Genomic DNA, 21,307 nt, shown 5'->3' on the forward strand with positions numbered 1-21,307 from the left:
AAGCTACTCTTCGTACAAAATCAATAGTGACGAGCTCCTTTAAAGCGCTCAACTTTGAGCCTTTGATGCCTGAGAATACATTACCGCCGTTAACTAGGGCTCCAGTGCAGGCAATAAGCATGCAACTCACTCACTGCAGGCTCCATTTGCCCCATCTTCACACAGACTTGCTCCACTACTATTACTATTACCACAATTGTAGTCTACTAGATGCTTTATTTATCACCCTGATGATTCCCGCTCAGCAACTTTATCGAATGTTACAGTCTTTTTTATGGGTCCACGATAAATCAGTGGACTGGGCATGACAGTAGTCATGAAGTAAAAAGCTGGTGGTGAAGGTTTGATGTGTGTGTATGCTGCGTCCATTCTCAACACTCCATCACCACATACCCCCATTTCATCCTGTAACTCCCCACACCACACACACACACACACATAATGGAGTTTTCAGTTATAGAGACTAGCTTTGCCCATTTATGTTAGAGGGATTACAAAGGCGATGTTATGCTGCCTCTGGGAAAATACAGATATTGAAAGGTGTTTGCATGTGTGTGCGTGTGACTGCAAGTGCATAAAGATGTGTGTGTGTGTATGTATGTATGAATGCATGCATGTTTACAAAAATGTAAAGGAGAGATGGTGTGACTCAATGGTTTTGGCCTAGTGAATAGCACAAAGGCATCAATGCAGACATGAATAAAAGATAGAAATACCTACACACTGGTATTTGCTCCTTTTTGCTACTGCACTCACATACACAGACACACTGCTTCGACTATCAAGAGCAGCTGAATTGACCATTTGACCATTTAACTCTTTCAGTGTGTGTGTGTGTGTGTGTGTGTGTGTGTGTGTGTGTATAGCTCTATTACATCAAGCACCCTTCTCACACATGGTGCGATGCAGCTACAGCGTGCGACAGTATCCATCACTGTCACTTGCTGGGGCATAATCGCAGATGAAGCGCCGGACTCATTAAGTTTAAATTGTTCCACTTTCTTTGCAGATCTAAATTGCATATGTGAGGAGTTAAGTTTGAAGCAAATAGGTCAGTTTCTCGTCTCACTGTCCGCCATTAACTAATTGGCAGCATTGTGCGCACAGCGAGCGAAAAAAAAAAAAGGGAAACAGTCATCTTCAGAGTGTGAGAGCGTTCATGAAACACTCAGAATAAGACAAGCCGACATTGAAGGGACAATTCCCATGCATTTCCTTTCACATTTTAGCTTTAACTGGATGATAGGCTTTTAATGGTATACTGAAATACTTCTATGCACAAAAGGATGGCAATTTTCTGCCACAAAATGATGGAGAAGCCTACAACTGACATCTATGAATATTTGAAAAAGCTATTTGAATTAACTATATAGTTTGACTGATGGCACACCCACGCACTGTGGTAACATACTGACAAAGATCTGTGGCGTCTATACATGATCTATAGCTCTCTATATAATAAGTCGTGTGTGTGCACATGTATGCATGTGTGCTTGATCTACATGTAACTGCTTGCATTCATGTAGGCTGTGAGCCTATGTGTATTTTAAGTGATGCATGCAGCTCATGGCCTGTTGATCTGTTGATTGCATAAAGGGATGCTTGTCCCCTGGCAGTGATATGTGTGAGATTACGTCTGTGCTGCAGAGCCCTTAAGTGTGAGAGTACTATATGTGTTGGATCCTCATGTGGGAGGACGGAGCAGCTGAAAGCTATTTATACAGATTATAGCTGTGGATAAGGTGTGGAAAAGGGATATGTGTAAGACTGAGTGGTGTAGACAACTACGGTTCCATGACTTTATCTGAAAGAATACACGGTATGTACTATTTGCTGCAGGGGGCCGTATGACTTAGACACCATCCCATATCTAAAAAGGTCCAAAGTTCAATTTCTGCAACACCTAACAATATATAAATATACAAATCCTGATATGTGTGTAGTGGGATATTAAATCAGTCTTCAAGAGGAGGAGGTGCACTTGAACCCCTCTCTGCCCACTCACTGACTATGTTTACATGCACACCAATATTCCAATATTAACCCGATTAAGACAATTACTCTGAATTAGACATGATCATGTAAACGGTATTTTCTGATTACCATAGCCCGAATAAGGTCTTTCTTGGAGTAAGCATATTCCAATTCAAATTAAAGAGTAGTCCGATATTAGTTGGGTTATTTATGTTAGTGTCTCTGAATAAGAGCAACAGCAAATTAACTGATGTCAGTGTATTGCCATTAATTTAAAATACCTTATAGAAATACAACACCATCATTACGATCGTTTTAATTGTGACAGGGGATATTGAATTATTGAGTTTTACAGTTTGTTTGTGTGCATCCTCGTTTGCATATCTCAGTGGAGCTATCACAACTCACATTTCACCGTTACATTTCTTACTACACCGGATCAACAACACAACTGTGAAATGAGAATGTAATATATGTGAAAGCTATTATCGTCTGTAAACAAAAGTTTGAACTCATCAGCGATTCTGATGATGATCAATGGAGCAATTTACCTTAACTGGAGTCTTTTTATGCTTGATAGAAGGAATTAGGCCTCTCCTTTTCGGATTTTCTCTAAACCGGTCAGCGTGCCAGCATTGGTTACAGCATTCCCTGTCATTTTGCTCATAGATGGTGGCATTGTAAATCGGCAATTACAGAATGTCAGCGATCAGCGCAGAAATTATGTTTGTCACAGGCTGGCAAAATACAGATGGGTTTTACAAACATGGGGCTCCCTTGTGTGTTCAGGCGTGGCCTTTCAAAGCACATTTAACTCAGCAACCCTCTGTAGAGTTTAGAAGATACATCAACCATGGATAACTGTTCATTTCCTGAGGATTTCAGATATTTTTGGAGATATAAACTCCCATTCCTTTCTAATGGGAGACCACTATGTCCCTGCTTTTTCTCTCCTGATCCACACAAAGCTCTGATTATCTGATATAATTTCACTCCTTATATGACCAAGCCCCATTTCATCATGTGACAATTTTGGACTTCAGTGATTGCTCCATAGACTTTCAGCAGGGAGCCACTTTAGAAGTCTCCCTCTCTGCATCTATTCTGCATTAGCACTACAGGATTTTTCAAACATGTCTGCTTGAGGAAGAAGCGGGACTGCTTCAATGACTCCTACATCTGTAAAAACCTGATATCTCCGATCCCAAATAAATGGGTGCACCCTCTGCACTTTGGGGTTTTTTGTGGTTCACCCTCGAGAATTACTGTACGCATCCTTCAGATAATCACGGCTCCCAGCTCTTTTGGTATTTTAACAGTCCATATTTGAATAGTTGAGAAAATCTTAACACATTTGCTAGTCGCTTGATTTTCATTCAGCTTTGCTCTATACTACTGCACTGGATTTATTTGGGGGGTAATGTTTGAAAGCTTTACATCACTTTGCAGAAAGTACACATGAATATTTTTTTGATTAAACTGTAAGATTACTTTCCATTTTAAGGCATTGCTTCATCTAGAGACTTGGCTGAAAGTCCCCGATGACTCTCGTGATAACACTCCAACTGTCTCAGAACACACTGCTCTTTTTCAACAGCAAACACTTCTTTCCCCCACTGCTCAGGGAATAACATCTTCGCCGCCATGAAAAGGGTTGGTTTAGTTTGTAGGAGGACACTCGCCTGAGGAAAGGCAAGTATTATAGAACCGTCTGTTCTGGTTCATCTCCCTTCCATAACTTCCCTTCACCTATTGTTCTTTTACAAGTGAAGTAAATACCACATATGCCCTCGCCCTGCTCAAGCCTTGATATCTCCACCATTGCCAATTTGGCCTTTCGGAGTCGTTGGTTTCCAGAGGCTATAAAGAGCCACATCGCTGTATTCTCAGCCTTGCTTCCACTTCTTGAAAGGGGCTTTCTCAAATGATGCAAATTTATGGCGGGGGCAAAGCACTGGCGCGAACTCGGGTGTCTTTGCGGCCCCATTGCAGTAAAATACTGTAAATAATGCTTCCGCTGATAGCACATGCTGAATCACCCAGACACTCCCTCCACCAGCACCTGGGAAAATAGACTTGGCCAGACACACTCACACATACACACACACACACACACACACACAACACCCACGCACACACGCACGCCTGTACAGTGTAAAGAACACTACCAGCACAATCAGCAAAGCCATTTTTAATGAGCCTCTTCCCCTTTCCCCATCTATCAGAATGGAATTAGGACAGCACTCAGCGACTTAGGGGAGGGAAGCTGGGAGAATGGGGGCACACAGCAAAAGGAAAGAGTCTTCATTAAGGACAGTGAAGTGGGGGGGGGGGGGGGGGGGGGGGGTGAGGTGCCTCTACCCTCCTCTCTCTCTCTCTCTCTCTGCCACCTAATCAGGGAGACAAAGTTATGCCGGTCAGAGCGTTTGTTATTCCAGCTAATCCCTCATCTCGCCATTTCATCAGGTTTGGCATTTGGCTATCGGCATTAATTAGACATTGGAACGGACCCGGCGTTAATAACTGACGCACAGTTGATAATGAGAAATCGTCTGCGCGGCCGTATCCTCTCTCACCATCGCATTGCCTTTGTCAGCGATGATCCTCGTGCGCTTGAAACACTGCGTTGCGCTTTACCTGCGCCGGATTTCACTTATTGATGATTCGGGTTGTTTTTTTAGTGCCAGAGGCGATAATGTACTGTCTGCTCTTTGGGAGATAAGTGTGTTTTGGCGCGATAGTTTGGACTTGTTCGCAATGTCTCTCCTTCTGTCTCCTTCTCTATTTTTATCTCCGCTCCCCTCCCAATTTTTTTTTTCTTCAGCTCTCTCTCTCTCTCTCTCTCTCTCTCTCTCTCTCTCTCTCTCTCTCTCTTCTTTTTTCCCACCTTTCTCTTTCCCCTCCTTAGTACCCTTGCCATTCTCACACATTCACTCTTTCTCTATCTCACCTGTCTTTCTCGGTTGTTTTCTTTTTTTTTTTTTTCGCCGCGCTTCCCAGGGGAGAGAAGAAGCCCTATCTCTCTTTTGCACACTCTCTTCACTTTTAGACTCTGTCTCCTCCCTCCCTCCCTCCTACCTTCCCTCCTTTCCACTTCTGTCCGTATCAACACCAGGTGAATGGCCCTCTCTCTCTAATATTCCCTCACACTGTTTTCCCTCTTCTTGACTGCCTCTCCTGCTCCTGTCTGTTTCTCTCTTCCTGTACCACTTTCAGGTAACAGCCCACGCTTTAATATTCCATCATCCATCCTTTTTCTGCCTCCAGACACTTTGTCTCTCCTCCCTCCCTTTCCTCCCTCCCTCCCTCCCTTTCTCCTTCACCCCTCCTCCCAGTGACATCTCTTTCTCTCTCTTCCTCCCTCTTTAATATTCTGTCAGTCAGTGCCACATGTGAGGCGATGCCCTTCACTCCATCGCAGGTCTCAGATCAGCCAGGAGTGGAGTGCGGCTTTGCTGCACCTCGGATGTCTGGCTATCCATCTGCTGTGTCTCCAGCTATAATATCCTGTTCTTTCTTTCTCTTTGTCCATCCATCTTGTCTCTCTCTCCCTTTCCTTATTCTTCATTCAGTGATTTCTTTTGCTCCCAACATTCCCCTTTTCCCCTCTTCACTCTGATTCTCTCTCTCTCTCTCTCTCTCTCTCAGGCTTAATCCTTATTGAACAAGGCAAGTTGACTAAGAACACGGTCTTATTTACAGCAACAGCCTTGGGGAGTAGTTGCAGGGAGAGGGAGGGCTATACACACTCACACATTCACATTATGCTACTGTTGGCCATTGAGGTTGGAGTTTCAGTGCCTTAAAGGGCATTGCAACAGTATCTGATGAGGAATGGGAGAACTCTTTCCCAATGAACTTCCTCCACCTAGATTCCCCCCCCCCCCCCCCCCCGATTCATCCATCCCGTTCTCTCCTCCCACACCTTCCCTCCCTGTATCCTCCCCCCGAGTTTCTTCCTCTATCCTTGCTCCTTCTCCTTTAAATCTATGTCTCCCTCTGCTCGTCCCATCTGTCCCTCGCTGTCACACATCAGGAGTGTGTCACCGAGGATTCAGAATGTGCCACAGCACGGAAACAGTGTCTGCTTACTCCGGGGCTCATTGAGCCCTCCCTCATGTCTCTTTCTGCCTCTCTCTCCCTCCCCGTGACCATGATGACTTCCTCCGCCCTTTTCTCCCACTGTAAACGGCTGATTATGCTTTTGAGTTATTCCATCAGGTTTTTCTACCATAATGATCCCTTTTTGGTGGTGTAGAGCTGAAAATTGAGGCACAGTCACAGATCCCCAGCGTAACAGAGCCTTTATCTTTTACCTTTCAAATCCCAGAAGCTCCCTGAGTCCTCTCCGAGGAGAGTCAGCGCCAAAAGCCAAAACTCTCGGTCGATTTACCAGGCGGCCGAGTCGTCATTATTTTGTGCATACTGCCATGATCTTACTATCATTAAAATTCACCCCTTACGTAACAAGCAAGGACATATTCAATATCTCTTGCTGAGAAGAAGGACAAAATGCACACACACAAACACGCGCGCGCACGCACACACAAACACACACACACACACACAGTCGCATTCTTATTTATTTATACAGTTTTATATATTTGCTTTCCTATCTCCTTTTTGGAAGAGCTGATGTTTCAAAAGGAATGAACGCTCAATAAACAACACAACACAAGCCGTGTGTGAAATATTCAAATGGTGCCCTATTTACAAAGGCTGGAGAGTTTCTCTCCCACTGCCGTCACATGTTTGTTATGTGATATAAAAAGGGAGGAAGCGGCAACTCCAGAGACCTCATCTGCACACATTATGCGCCAAGTAGAATCTCTTTACAGCAAGTGTAAACACATTAGTTTGCCGCCTTAAAATGCACTCAAAAGTGTAGTCAATTGTCAAGGTTTGGGCAGACGATGTCACAACTTAATGTACAAAGGGTGGTGGACTGTGGTCGGTGTGTCCGTGTGTGTGTGTGTTTGCGTGTGTGTGTGTGCGTGTCTGTGTGAAGGATAGGATGTTTCGGGAGAGGGTTTGAGGAAGGTGTGTATTGTGTGTATTTATGTAAAAAGCTTGTGTGCTCACACACCTGTGTGCAAAGGAGCGCGTCTGTGTGTATTTTCGACCGAGCTGCCAGACGGCTGCTATCTTGGCGAGTCAGACGGGGAGGGAGGCTGGCGCAGGCAGTCTGATCGTTTGAAGTGCTCTTCTCTCCCGGAAGTTCGATCCGCCCCGAGGATATTTGTCATGTTGTTCCACCTTTCTGATTCCCGTCTGGTGGTGGTGGGGAGAAGGATATTTGTTCTTATTTGCTGTCGACGTCTCAATACACACACTGTGTGTAGCAGACCAGTAAAGGTAACTAACAAATTTGTCTGGCCTTGCTGTGAAATCTTTTTTTTTTTTTTTTCTCTCCGTAGTTTGGGGCAGAAGTGGGCCAAGCAGTTGATCTAGCCCAATTCATGACAGGACATACTTTATCATCCATCTTCCCCCACTGGCTGTACTCTGGAATGCTCTGCCTTTCGCCAAATCTCTGTTTCTCTCTCTCTCTCTCTCTCTCTCTTTAGATCTTCATCTCAATCTGTCTCTCTATCTTCCTTTCTTCTGCCTTTTCTTGTACTAAACCTCATATCTCTCTCTGCACCTCCGCTTCTCCTTGATCTTCCCATACTCATCTCTACCCTCTTCTCCCTCTTGACCCGCCTTGATTTCCCCCTCCTTCACTTTCCCTCCCCCACCCATTTGTGTCTCCCGCTATCTAACTACATCTACGTGTGGCCCATATCCTGGTGGAAGCTTCTTGTCATTCCATCGGAATGGAAACCCCTTTCCTTTCGTTGGTTAATTAAGGCCACTCTCTCTCTCGCTCACATTATTAACATGGCTCCCCCGAGACCCATCCAGTCCCCAGGCCAGTAAGAGAGAGTGAGAACGAGAGGGGTAGACAGAGAGGGAGAATGAATGAGAGACATAGGTGACAAGAGAGAGGGCAAGAGGGAGAGAGAGAGAGAGAAAGAGCATATTGTTCAGAGCAGAGAGCCTCAAGAGTGATTCAGCTATTGTTACTCATCCCCTCCTTTTTGCAAGAGGGCTCATGTCATGAGTATTTTAAGTGCTCTCCATTCCATTGTTCTCCTTTAATCCTGTTAGATAACTCTCTTCCTCCCTCCGCCTTCTGCCTCTATCTTTCTATTTCTCTTCTTTCCTCCTCCGCTCCGTGCTGCCCACTCAGCAAACGGCGATTCTTATGCTCTCCACCACAAGAAAAGGGTAGAGTGTGCCTAAACAAGGAAGAAAAAGGAAATGGAGAGGAAGAGAGAGCAAGAGAGAGAGAGAGAGAGGATGACAAAGATGTGTCGGTACTGGTAGGTGTTGGAGAAATCTGCTGGCCGGTGCAGGCTCATTTGTTATGTGGAAGGATGAGCGTGGACGAGAGCCAAGGCAGTGGCGAGTGAGTTGTGAAGCTAAGCCTGCACACAGCCTGTAGTTAAGACGCACTCGGAAAGGCAAAGGGATGGACTTTGGCTTGAGTTGGAATGCATGTGGTGCTGCAGGTATAATTCACACTTATGGGCACACATGGGAGTCCATCGTAATACGTGCATGCACTGTCTACGCAAACGCAGCGGCATGTGCGTGTGTGTGCATACTCAAATACATTGCACAAATGCACACACCTTGTGCATTTGTATTTTAGCCATTTTTCGAGGGCTTTTATCCAGACTCAAGCACACGCACGCACACAGAATGAATGAGCGTTCTGACACCCAAGTGTATTCCATAACCTAAAAACAGAACCTCTATCTTTTTTTTCCCATTCCCTGCTTCTTACAATCTCTGATGATAAGAGGTTCGGATCACACAGGATTCATGCCTGTATGCCAATAGATGATGCAATGTGTCGAACCTGCCCTGTAACCACTACGCAAAACCAGCAACACTCCATCACCCTCACTGGAGCTGGCTCCAGTGGTTCTGCTGCAGGAGAAATACATTTCCCACAAGCCCCCATCTCCAGCCCATCATTTACATGAGGACAATTACAAATGAGGCGGTTGTAAAGCAGGAACCTGGCACTGTAGTTCTTTGCTGAGACGAGGTAGCCACTTAGCGCAGGTGAGGTGGGGCAGCCACGTTCCTGTAGCTCCTTAGACACAAAAGTGGGTCACAGGAGTGGAGAAAGGCTTTGCTAGACCAATAGCACAGACTAGTGGTGAATGATGGGAACTACTTAAAAGCAGTGCCGGCATTTCTGGGGTCTGTGCTGTAAATTTGTGAATGTCTCTTGGAGGAATATTTCAAATCTGATAACCCTAATTTCAGCCATCATTGGAAGTGGATAATCTTTTGATAGATGGTCAGTGTATCTGTGCGGCTCCATCATTCATGCTCCTTTGAACAGCTATAACCAGCTCATTCCTGCCCATACCGCCCACTGTACTTACAGATTCCACTATTCCCCTCACTGCCGAAGAAATTAATTCAAGAGGAAGAGGAGGGGCCGGCACTTGTGCTGAGAAGAATTTGCATGACCCAAAAATGCCCTGCCTCTCCTCCGACTCCATAAATCACAGGGATGGAGAGAATCCCCCGACGCCTCCATTCTTTGTCCTCAAAGGTGATAAATTGATCCCCGGTCGGCTAATAAGCAGAGGCACAGGGCGGCCCAAACTTCCCCAAGATTTATGCGGCGACAAGTGGATTGATATTGGAGGAAATGTGAGCGATCTCGAGAACAAAATCTATTTACTTTTTTAGGCCTCCCAGCACTCATGAGATTTGAGACTGGGAACTCCATGGGGAAACCTGGGGTAGAGGGGGGGGTGGGGGGTGTGCATCACAGAAGTAATGCATCAGGACAATAGAAATAGAGTAAGTGTCATGGAAGGAAGAAGAGGGGATGAATGTGATGGAATTACCTGGCTTTGATTGATGTACATGTGTTTCCAATAACAAGGATTCTCAATCAATGCGAATGTGCGCACTCCCAATTCAATACTATTTTGAGTAGATTTTGTTCCCTGACTTTGCTCCCTTTTCATTGTATCAGATCTAAAAAAAAACAAAAAAAAAAACAGAAAAAGCTGATCATTGAAAATCAATATGATGGACACATAAGCGGTCTCACCAAATGAAGGGAGGCAGGGCCGTGGAAGGCAATCTAACAGCTTGCAGCCTTTGCCAGACATGAGAGAAACCTTTTAAGGCAACTCAACCAGTCATCCTAATGACGTGAGGTGATACGGTGACAGGAAAAGCGGTCTTTTAAGAAGATGATCAATGCTATCATCTTCTGCAAAGCTGACTGGAAAAGGGAGAGAAGATAGGGGCGTAGAATTTCCTAAGAGCCCCAAAGGCAGATGGAGCTACCCTCCTTCCCTTTCTCTTCCTCTCTCCTTTATATACAGTAATTCCTCCACTTTAGCCTTAATGTGTTTTCCCTCTTCCTGTCCTTCCCCGGTGCGTCTTCCTGTTTCATACTCAGTTTCATCGCCTCACTCTATCTCCTGCCCTTTCCCCTCTCTCTGTCTCACCATCCTTCATTGCCCCGCTCCTTTCCTCTTTCTTACGGTCCGTCCTCCCATTCTCTCTCTCTTTGTCTCTACCATCTACCATCCTCCATCTCACTCACTTGCCTCTTTGCACTGACAGTGGGCTTGTCCTGTTGTGTTGATGAGACATTGATGATTAACATTATGCATGCTGAGCAGATCATGATAGCCTTTGGGGAGGAGCCGTTTCAGCATGATGGAAAGTTTCAGCATGATGGAAAACTCCGCTGATAGGAGGCCTTTGATTGTAGACAGGGGGAAGATACAAAAGTGAGGTCTTAAGTAGAGTCTCTCATCCCTCCTCTGCCACCACCACAACACCATCCCATATTCTCCGTTGACTGATCTTTTTCTACCTGACGTACATTCACTCATTGCAGTGTAGCTTCCATCAGAACCGGGATCCCCTGTTGACACTAAATCACGATGCTCAGAGATAGAGAAAAGTAAGTGATAAGGAGAGGGAGAGAGAAGGATGTAAACTTCAAATGAACAAGAGACCAGGAGAAAGAGAAAGGTCAAACAGTGACAGAGAGAAGAGATGATTCAGCTTGCTTCAAAATAACCAGTCACACTTGTGTGCGAGGGAGAAAAAAGAAGATAAAGAAAAAAGATAAGGAGCGTATTTTATCAAAGCATCAGCAATTATATGAAGGAGAGGAGGGAAGCAAAAGGCCAAAGTACCAGCACGTGTCTAATTGTGTCTGTTTTTACATTAACATGTTATGGAGTTTTCACACCAAATATGCACACAACCCATAAGTTAAGTCTCGCTGCCTGCTCAGCGCATTCAGTCAATTTTTAGAATTTTCTATCTTTGTATCTTTGAAGCTTGGATGGGTACATTTCTCACGGAGAGAGCTCACGCGGCAAGTGTGATATCCCGTCAACATCAAACCGACTATCGCAAAGCAATGAAAATGTCTCGAACATATCACCACACCTCCCACCCAAAACATATCTTTTTTTGGTCGCGTGACGCAAATCCCGAACGGAACAGAAGCCTCCCCGTCAACGTCCGATTAATAGACATATGATGTTCTAACTAATTCTGTCTACGTCTGACAGTGACGCCACCCTGTGCCACTGAGCCAGCTGTGGGTTCAGAGAGAGAGAGAGGGGGGGAGAGGGGAAGGGAGGCAAAAGGCAGATATCTCGCTTCTCAAACGCTCATTTTTAGCTGGCGTGTTTGGGCACAGCGCACCACAGAGCTGACGAGCTGAGCACTGAGTTTTTGACACAATGGTGTCAAACTAGGGACTGTGATGTGCTCACACGAGTGAATAGCATTGCACCTGCTGGCAACACGCAGACACAGACACAGACAGGCTGTTCTCAAGTCTGCGTGGCAATTAGTGTGTTTGGGAGTGCTGAGAATCCTAATGACACATTTGCCCTACATTGTTTCATTAAGGAGGCTTTTAGGAAGGTGGCATATGGAGCGGGTTGGTATTGCCTGAGCCAATAGCAATCCATTTGGGAATGACAATGCTATTTAATTCTGATGAATAGATTTACTCCAGTGACTTGTAACTGGACTCTGTTTCAGTTGAGATTTTGAAAACACCATAGAACTGACAGTTTTTGTCTGGCTGGAAGCTGGTATTCAAGTGGTCAACTTTAAATTTACCCTGTTGTATCCGCCACATCCCATAGTCCATTTCCTGTACTGTTTGTTCAAGCCTGATGCCGCCATAATTCCTGTGCCTTGTCAGCAGCAAACTGTGTGGTAAATTATCTCACTTATGACTGGATGTGATCTTCCCAGCATTCAGTCAGAGTACTGGGGGAAAAAAAAGTGATTCTGTTTTTTCTGACTGCTCCCACTTGACCGGTCTTTTGTAAGTAGTGTATGGATAAGTAATATCGTCACCTCCTCCTCAACATACTGGTGGTTTTACGAGCAGAGCTGGTGTCTCTGTTGCTTACTGTTCTGGGTAAGGTCATAAATGGCCGATTTATGTCTGTGGTGCAGCCAGGAATGCTGATGCTACTGTCAGAGAGCAGAGATACTGCCTGGTTTGACTCACATCTAATGGATACTGTAAAGTCCACAACTACATGTCCTAACTCATGCACCTTTCTTGCTCAGACAGAGACCATTTTTGAAGGGTTAACATCCCCTAGACATTTAGAGATATATACATTTGTGGCCCTTTACTTTGTGACACTAAAAGCAGGTTTCAGACTTTCAGTATCTTACATCACACTTCAAGTCTAATTTGAGGTCTAAGTGCACCAAGTGTGCCGTCAGCACCAAAGTTAATCGTCATGGTGAGAAATGGGAACACTTCATTAGCTCTCAGTCTTTTCCTGCGGTGTCTACACTTCTGGCAAGTATGATTCAACACAAACACATGACTTGCAACACGATCACAATGTGATAAGTACGCCAGTGCTCATTAACACAATAGCAGCTATTATGACGATACATCGATTACCGCACCATCTCCACCACCTACTTTTTTCATGGCACTTATCTGGACTTCTCAGCCACCAGCGTTAAGTTATGGGCATTTTAATTGCTATAGACAGGGGTCCATTAGCATAGCTTCTTGGGTGGCCACGGCCATGTTTCTCTAAATCATTAAGCTAATTATACAAGCTAATTAATCAGTATGCTTGGAGTGGGCTGCGTGAGCAGACGCTGCTCTTTGTTGGCTCGCATAATGAAAGGAGTCCATTTTTAGATGGGGAAACTGAAGAAGGGGAGGGAGAAAGAAACTTTGATCTCAAAAGTAAACAGATGATTTTTGCATATCAAGTGGTTCGGCAAAGTAAAAAAAAAGTGGAGATAGGATTACAAATGCAAAAAGTCAAGCCAGATCCACATTAACTAAATGTGTAGCCCTTTGAAGATGCAGAACATCGAGTGGGGACGATAAATACAAGAGCAGTGTGCCACTGTGTCCAACATCCAGTTATCTGTGTCATCGTCACACAAGACGAACACAGGCGCAGATCTGTCAGTCATGTGAGTTGCTGTGACAATGAAGTTTGAAGCTACTGGAAAGTTTTCAAGTATTTGCTCCAGTTACATTGTTGAGAGACTGGGCCCCTACCTGGGTCTTGGCAATTTGTGAGGCAAACATGGGAAAAGTGTACAAATGTTTGCACACTGATATGGAAAGGAAAACTATCTAATTACTCAGGTAATCATGTCTATGAGTAATAACCAATACTACTCTTGCTCAACCAATATTACTCTTGCTCCTTTGGTGTGCGTGTGTGTGTGTGTGTTTTCAAGAATGAGGAGGACCTCTCTGCTCTTTGGGGATTATCTCGGGTCCCTTGCCTCCCTATTATCTTTCGGGCAACAATTCCAACAGAGGAGTTGACAAAATCAATTAAGGCTCTGCAGATGTGTAGTGTTAGGGTTTGTGTATGTGTGTGTGTGTGTGTTTGTGTGTGTGTGTGTGTGTTTGTATGCTATGCACATATTCATGCTTTCATGCACTCAACTAAGTGCGTGGGAAAGAGTCAGACTGTCAGGAATTATTACTTCTAAGCAGACATGACCACACATCCTGCTATGTTGTCTTCAGTATGTATGGAAACACTGTCAGCATCCGCGCAGGAGTCTATTTTTAGCAGCTCTCATTATGCACCGCGGAAAATCATCTCCTCAACAAAGCCTGTGAAGTATGTTCACAAATGTATCAAGACTATGCCAATACCATACATAAATAATGGCTACAGTGCAGGATGGCATTTTTGCTCTTTATACATCTCATTCAAAGCATTCCCTATAGACACCGGTAAAGATAATGAACGTAAACATAACATTGATCTACAGTGGTGGCATTTATCTGCGCTCTATGTATCGTTTGTGATGAATGGGCGATGATACAACACACTTGAGCATTACGCATCCTGACCCCCTGTCTCTCTCTCTCTCCCTTTCTCTCTCTCTCTATCTCTATCTCTTACCTCCAGGGAAATTCTGAGGAGTTCTCTTCTTTCATCACTCTGGTCCGAGGCAGCAATCGCGATTGACTATTCCAAGCAGGTAAGATCCAAGAACAACAACAAAAAAAAAAAAAAAGGTTTCCCAACAATTGCATTATTTGAAAATTATACACTCTATCTATGGCATTCACCTGTAACCATAATCCTGTTTGCCATGTTCAAATGTCAATGCACCCACTAAAATCAATGAGATAATAATGTCAAACCGTACAAATCAAATCAAGGGTCAAGAAGCAGCTAAATATGGTTACAATGAGAATGATGTTAAACGTCTGTGCGTGATGCATTGACCAGTCACAGTGAATTGATTTCTTAGCTGTATGATTTTATTCTGTGATATGAAAAGAATGTATTGTGTCTTCTGTATACTGTAGCCTGGCAAGATATTTTTTTTTTGTCCCCGGCAGCATTTCATGCTCAGGTGCTCAGATGAAACAGCATGCCATTTCTTGAATGTTCTACAAATGCTGGGGACAGTTAAACTCTTCATTCCACCTACTGTAATTACACATTTCCAAGATAAGGGTGGCATTTCTCTGTGATTGTTTTTCTCATAGAGGCTCACAGAACATACTGATCACGCAGAATTATTTGGCCACTGTGCTGGATCACAACTTTGCTGCTTAATTGGTTGAAAGAAATCTTGTAGTGTCTGTACAGCCAGATAAAAGTATAATGATACACATAAAGCATGCTAATGGTGCCCCCTGGAGTACAGGATTCTCTACTGCTGTTTTTAGAGGAGATCATATTTTGTAGGTGCAGTGCCCACTCATAGCTCTCACAGCACTTACACACTGGCCTGGCGGGCCCTTTTAGGACATTGGGGAGGCTTGAGCATGCATGCACACACACTCACACACACACACTCACACACACACACACACACACACACAGACTACAGCAAGGGACTACCTGAGAATAATGAGCAGAGCTGGCTAGTTGACCCACATGCAAACATCACAACACACACACACACTAAATCTGGGCTTTAGTACTCTGTTATAGGCGTCAACCAGAATCCTCTATCAACAAAATATAACATTGTCACAGGAAGCTTGTGGTAATAACAATGTTTGGCTCTGCAAATATAGATGAACAATACCACTGTGGCACTTAATACTCACATGTTCGCTTGACTAAAATCACCAGAAATGCTCATCTACACTGCAATAAATCAACATGTCTCATTATAAATAAACAAATAAACTACTAGTACTAGTTCTACCCATCATCACCATTATTTATCATTATCATCATCGTTATGTAGTTGGTAGTTGGGATAATTAAAAGTCTATATGTCCCTTGGAAACCGACTGAGGTTGCCCTCTGCTCACAGAGCTGTTGTTTCAGATCAATGAGCAGTGCTGTGGTTGCCCCCAGAGGTTTTGCGGGTGCAGTTGTAATTGGTGCGTTAGTGTGCCTGCGAGTTCCCGTTCCCCAGGCAGAACCCGGCATACGCCGCAGCCAAACATTCCTCTGCATGTCCATAGAATTTCCAATGAACTTATCAAATGCGCTGGCGAGGAAAGTTTTGCGGTGAGCTATTTTGAGATCGAATTATAGCGGAGCCCTTTTTCCCCTCCTCCACAACACCTTGCTTGCTCAGTGTCTTGCTTCGGGGAGATGGCCCTTGCTTATATTTCTTACTGGCAGTCTCAAATCGATTCCCAAGTGTGTTAAATGGGTAAGCATAGAAGCTAGGAGGCAATGTAACAGTGCATTTCACTCATATGATGCCCCCTGTCCCCTGTGGCATTTGCTTTGAAAATTTGTGAAAATTTGTTGGAGGCTCAGGTGGCGAGGTGATTTGAATTAGAGATGACAGCTACAAATGTAGCTTCGGTGGATAGAATAGACAACAGTTAAGTACAGGGAAGTGAGTTAGAATAACTTTGTGTCTGAAGTATTGTAATTGACAGCGGCATAACTGCTGCTGTCGCAGTCTTTTGGAGGCCATCTACACATGTTATTGTCCTGTTCAAAAACCATTAAGGCATTAAACTTAAATAGAATTTGCTGTTTCTTCTAAAATAGAAAGGCGTTACCTTTTAATGCCACTTATATCAATGTCTGGTTTAGTGCAATCCAGTGCACTTTCCCAAAGACGGTGTGTAGGTGCCCTACTCCCGTCAGATGGAGTTGTGTTATTTGAAGCAGAACTCACAGCAGTAGCAGGTGACCTGGTTTAGAAAGGCATAGAGTCAGTAGCCAAAGAACTTTCCAAAGTCTACTTCCCACAATTGCTTACAATAAATGAGAAGTAACCTGTATCAACTAACAACTGAAAGCATGCTCTCTTGTTACCAATAAGGACTAATTATGATGGAAAAAGTGGACAAAGTGCCACAAGCCACAGAGCTGTAATGCCGTGTTACAGTATACTGTTTAATGTTGAGATAGTTCCATGGTGTTGGTATTTGTTAATTGCGATATTCTTTATTCATCCCTCAAGAGGAAATTCTCTTTTGGCCCTCTGGTTAAGGCACAGGGGCGGCCAGCTTGCCGTGCAGAGTAAGTAGGTAGGGTTTAACTATCTTGCTTAAGGATACTTCGACAGGTATGGCTATACTCCGATTGAGGGATGACCTCACTAACCACTAGGCCGTCTTACTGCCCCCAAGGTTCAGGCTGCTCGATACGACAACTATCTCCATGTTTCTTGAATTTTACATATTTGCCCATGGAATAAATCCAGGATGACTTAAAAATATCATTGCACGTTATGGCTAGGGTGTGTGTGTGTGTGTGTGTGTGTGTGTGTATGTGTGTGTGCGTTGTGAGTCTTGCCAAGCATGGCCACAATGATTTATTATGCAGCTCGAGGGGGCTTGTACTTTCATGAGGTCACTTGAGTAACATGTCAGGCGCAGCACACCATACTCTTTGGCCCTGCTGGCAATAGGGAGGCTTGCCAAAACAACCAAAACACATTCCAGCATGCACACATTCAGGTACATAGCTAAGTATAGACACACACACACACACACACACACGCACACACAGAATCGAATACTAATCCAGGCTTAATACTTCTTCATCACCTGTACAGGAGGCAAACAGTATGCAAATGCACAGAAGCCATTCCAAAGACATGTCAGATTTAGGCTTGTCTTTTAACATCTTTTGAGAGGTTAATTCTATGCAAATACACCTTCAGCAGTTGAAAAAAGGTAAGGATGTGTTCTAATGACGTTAAGGGGATGGCACAGAGGTGCCAAGTAGAGTCTTTCGGATTGAACTTTCATGATTACTTTGACCTAGGAGTTCATCTGAGGGTACTATCGCTATAATTTTGTTTTGACTCATTGCCAACAACAGTTTGCACGAGTAAAAAAAAAAAAAAAAAATTCAGATTCACACTTCACGCCATGCATTTGTACCACAATCAATCCAGTCAATGGAAGTCTATTAATTTCTTATGAGCACAGAGATGTCAGTCGATGTTAACCATGGTCACCTTATTTGTCAGCAAGGAAAAGCTGGTTGCAGCTGTCACTATGGTTGACATTGCCCATCAGCCAGCAGCCAGTCATATAGTGTTACTATACTGTATGTCCTGCCTATCACTGAAACATCACTGGCACTACAGTTAGCAATCAGCTAGCTCAAACTGGCCATTGGAGTAACATGGTAATGTGGTAGCAGGTGGTGAGGTTGCGGGGTTACTGTTTGCAGCTTTGGTCTGTGTTGTTCTGCTCTCTTGCAGAAGCAGACTGGTTGCTTTAGAGGCACAATACATCATAGCAAAAAGAAGGAGAAAATTAATATATCAAGCGTTACGTATTTGCTTGTGTGCTCTCTCCTAAGTATCCTTTTGCCTACTCTCTGCCGCAATAAATAAATAACAGTGCACTGTTGAAAATAGTCCCTGAAAGACTTGCTAATATTAGCAATGCATTCATCCTCTGCTTTCTTCTGCTTGCAAATGATGGATTAAGCTTCTCAGGCAAGCAGTGTGTCGCCGCTAGTTGATTTTGATGCTGTTACCACCAGAATGGGAGAGACTCGAGTGGTACAGACGGGAGGCATCGAAAGTACATGTTTTGCCTTTTTACGAGTGTGACCTGAAGTAGGCAATGACCCAAAAGCAAGCTTATACCAATGTTTTGTTGGCAGGCTATATTGTGACAGCACCTTCGTCTGCAGTCTTCAACTATGCATTTTTTGTATTTTATTGTGTATTACTTATACTAGAAACTATGCACTTAAACTTTGTGCTGAAATACTCTAATATAGAGATGTTGGTCACATGCATGAGATGAGAAACTTTTTCAGCTGACTTTTCTGTATCTCCTAGGTGGGGGCAAAGGGGGCGTACATTTCATTGGTGTGTCGGCGAGGTAAAACTGGCATCGGGCAGCATGTTGGCACCTGCATGAACCCAACAGAGGAGCCTCATTTCTTGGTAAGTGGGACACATACTGTCAACTTTTACAAACCAGGCAGCACATAGGGCAGCTGTTTCCAAGGTATTCCATATTAGACTTTGTGGCTGTGGTGGCAAACTGAGTTATGTGTTATCTCATTTATGATAAAGAAAAATGACCTTAACTGCAATAGAAGCGGCTGCTTATTTCTCTTCACTTTAAGAGGGAGCTTTCAATGTGAGAAAAGGCTCTTATTATAGACTGGGAAGCTGTGTGAGTCACACCTACTTTCAAACACATTTGAGCATTTTCAGTGGAAAGAAAAGCAGAAGGAAAAGTACAGCAGAGCCTTGATAATCCAAACCAACGTCACTGTTCTTCACTCCAAAATTTGTGGTTCAGATCAAAATACTGATTTAACACAGGCAAGAGAACTCCAAACAACCTCTACAGTCTAATTTACTATTGAACTGTTGATAATTGTGCTTAGGTTTCAACAATAGTGCACAATTAATAGGATATAATTTCCAATTCTGCTCTAATTTTATTCATTATTCCTGTTTGGATTACTGGTGAGTTCAGATGTATGAAGTTCAAAATATTTAAGGTTCTACACGGCACACACAAGAAAAAACAGAATAACAAAAATATTCTGCAGCAAGATATAAGATTTACTTTGAGTTGTGCTGTATGTTATGAAATCCACACCCACACATTATTTATTGGTTTGCAGCTGGCCATACACAGTGTTTTATTACAGATCCACCTCAGTCGGAACCCTCAGGAGCTGAGGTTAACAATCTTATTGAAAAGCTCAAAGGACTAAAATATGGGGCAATAACCTATTCAAAATATGAAACACCTATATGTAATATGGGTGTTCTCACCTCATCACATGTTTGTTCATTCCACCTCTTTGTTTATCCAACCAGTTCACATAACTGAGGTCCAGCTGAACAACGTTCTACAGAAAGCTGTACAAGGGAGAGACAGTGTAGAGAAAATGGACAAAATGTGCTTGCTTTGTCTAAAATGCTTCTATGCTGGTTCTGTTGGAATTTTTACAGTCTTATGTCAGAAAGTCACATTAGAGTTTATGTATTAATTGGTCATTTGAACACATTTATAGTCAATTATCCTCAAGTCAAGTGAAATTGAAAGAATAGGCTACTTTTCTCCTATAATGCAACTCAAAGTTTTGAAAACATACAATAGAGACACAATAGAAACAGCTGAAAGCATAACACATTATATTTGAAAATATAAAGTATGAGCAGAAGAACCTGAAGAACTTCATCAAATCTGTTTTTAATTTTCTCTTAAATCAACATCATCAACATTTTCAGTATTTATGAAATCAGCTGGGAGGTTGTTGCGGAGGTGGAGGGCATCGAAGCTGAACGCTGCCTCCCCAGCAGGTATTGATTCTCGAGCTGATTGAGAGCCAAGCTAGAGATTTTAAAATTGGTGTAATATGATCTGTTTTCCTTGATCTTGTTAAAACCTGCTGCTGCATTTTGATTAAGTTGCGGGTGACCAGTGTTGCTGGTGGTTAAACTTAAAGTCAAGATTATCAAGGATTTCGTGCCTGTGTGATTTTTGTCCAATAATTAGAATTTCTGTTTTATTTATTATTATTTAGTATTTATTTAATTTATTTGTAAGGGACCATGTACAATTTTAAACACCATTCGATGTATTGTACCAGATTTAGCTTAGAGCTAATTTTCATCTGCAGTCCCTACATATATACAATCTGCACAAATACAGACACATAACACATGGAAGTTTACAAAATGTAAAAACCAGTGCAAAGTGCATGAACTTAAGTTTTGGGAAATCCACAAATAAATGTCCTCAATACAGTTAATGAAGTGGTCATTGGACCAAACACAGCAGATAACAAGGAAATACACAGTTGGGTGTCATCAGCATAGTTAAGGAAGTCAATCTTGCTTTTAAATGGTGACCTAGAGCAGGGGTATTTACTGTAACTGTGTGCCATGGAGGGCCGAGCATATGCTGGTTTTCAATCCAACCAAAGACTGCAGCGGGTGATTTCACTGATTAGCACACACCCAGAGAGGAGGAAGTACTCTGTGAAATCACCTGGTGTAGTCTTTGATTGGAATGAAAACCAGCATACACTCAGCTGAATACCCCTGACCAAGAGGGAGCATATAAAGATGAAAAAGGAGGAGTCCAATAATGGAGCCCTGTGGGATACCACATGCAAACTTAACATTCCTGGAAGAGTAATCACCTCGGGAAATAAAAAGTCACACCCAGTCAGATAAGACCAATAGGATGTCATGACCAACTGTATCAACAGCTGCACTCAGCTCAAAGAGCACCAGAGCAGACAGAATCCTGGAGTCAGTGTTGACTCTCAGGTCATTGACCATCCTAACAAGTGCTGTCTCAGTGCTGAAAACTAGACTG

This window comes from Centroberyx affinis, unplaced genomic scaffold (genome assembly GCF_046629955.1).
Source record: "Centroberyx affinis isolate AG114_WGS23_722 - 3 ecotype Tasmania unplaced genomic scaffold, CSIRO-AGI_Caff_v1 ptg002880l_1, whole genome shotgun sequence".
Classification (NCBI taxonomy): Eukaryota; Metazoa; Chordata; class Actinopteri; order Beryciformes; family Berycidae; genus Centroberyx; species Centroberyx affinis.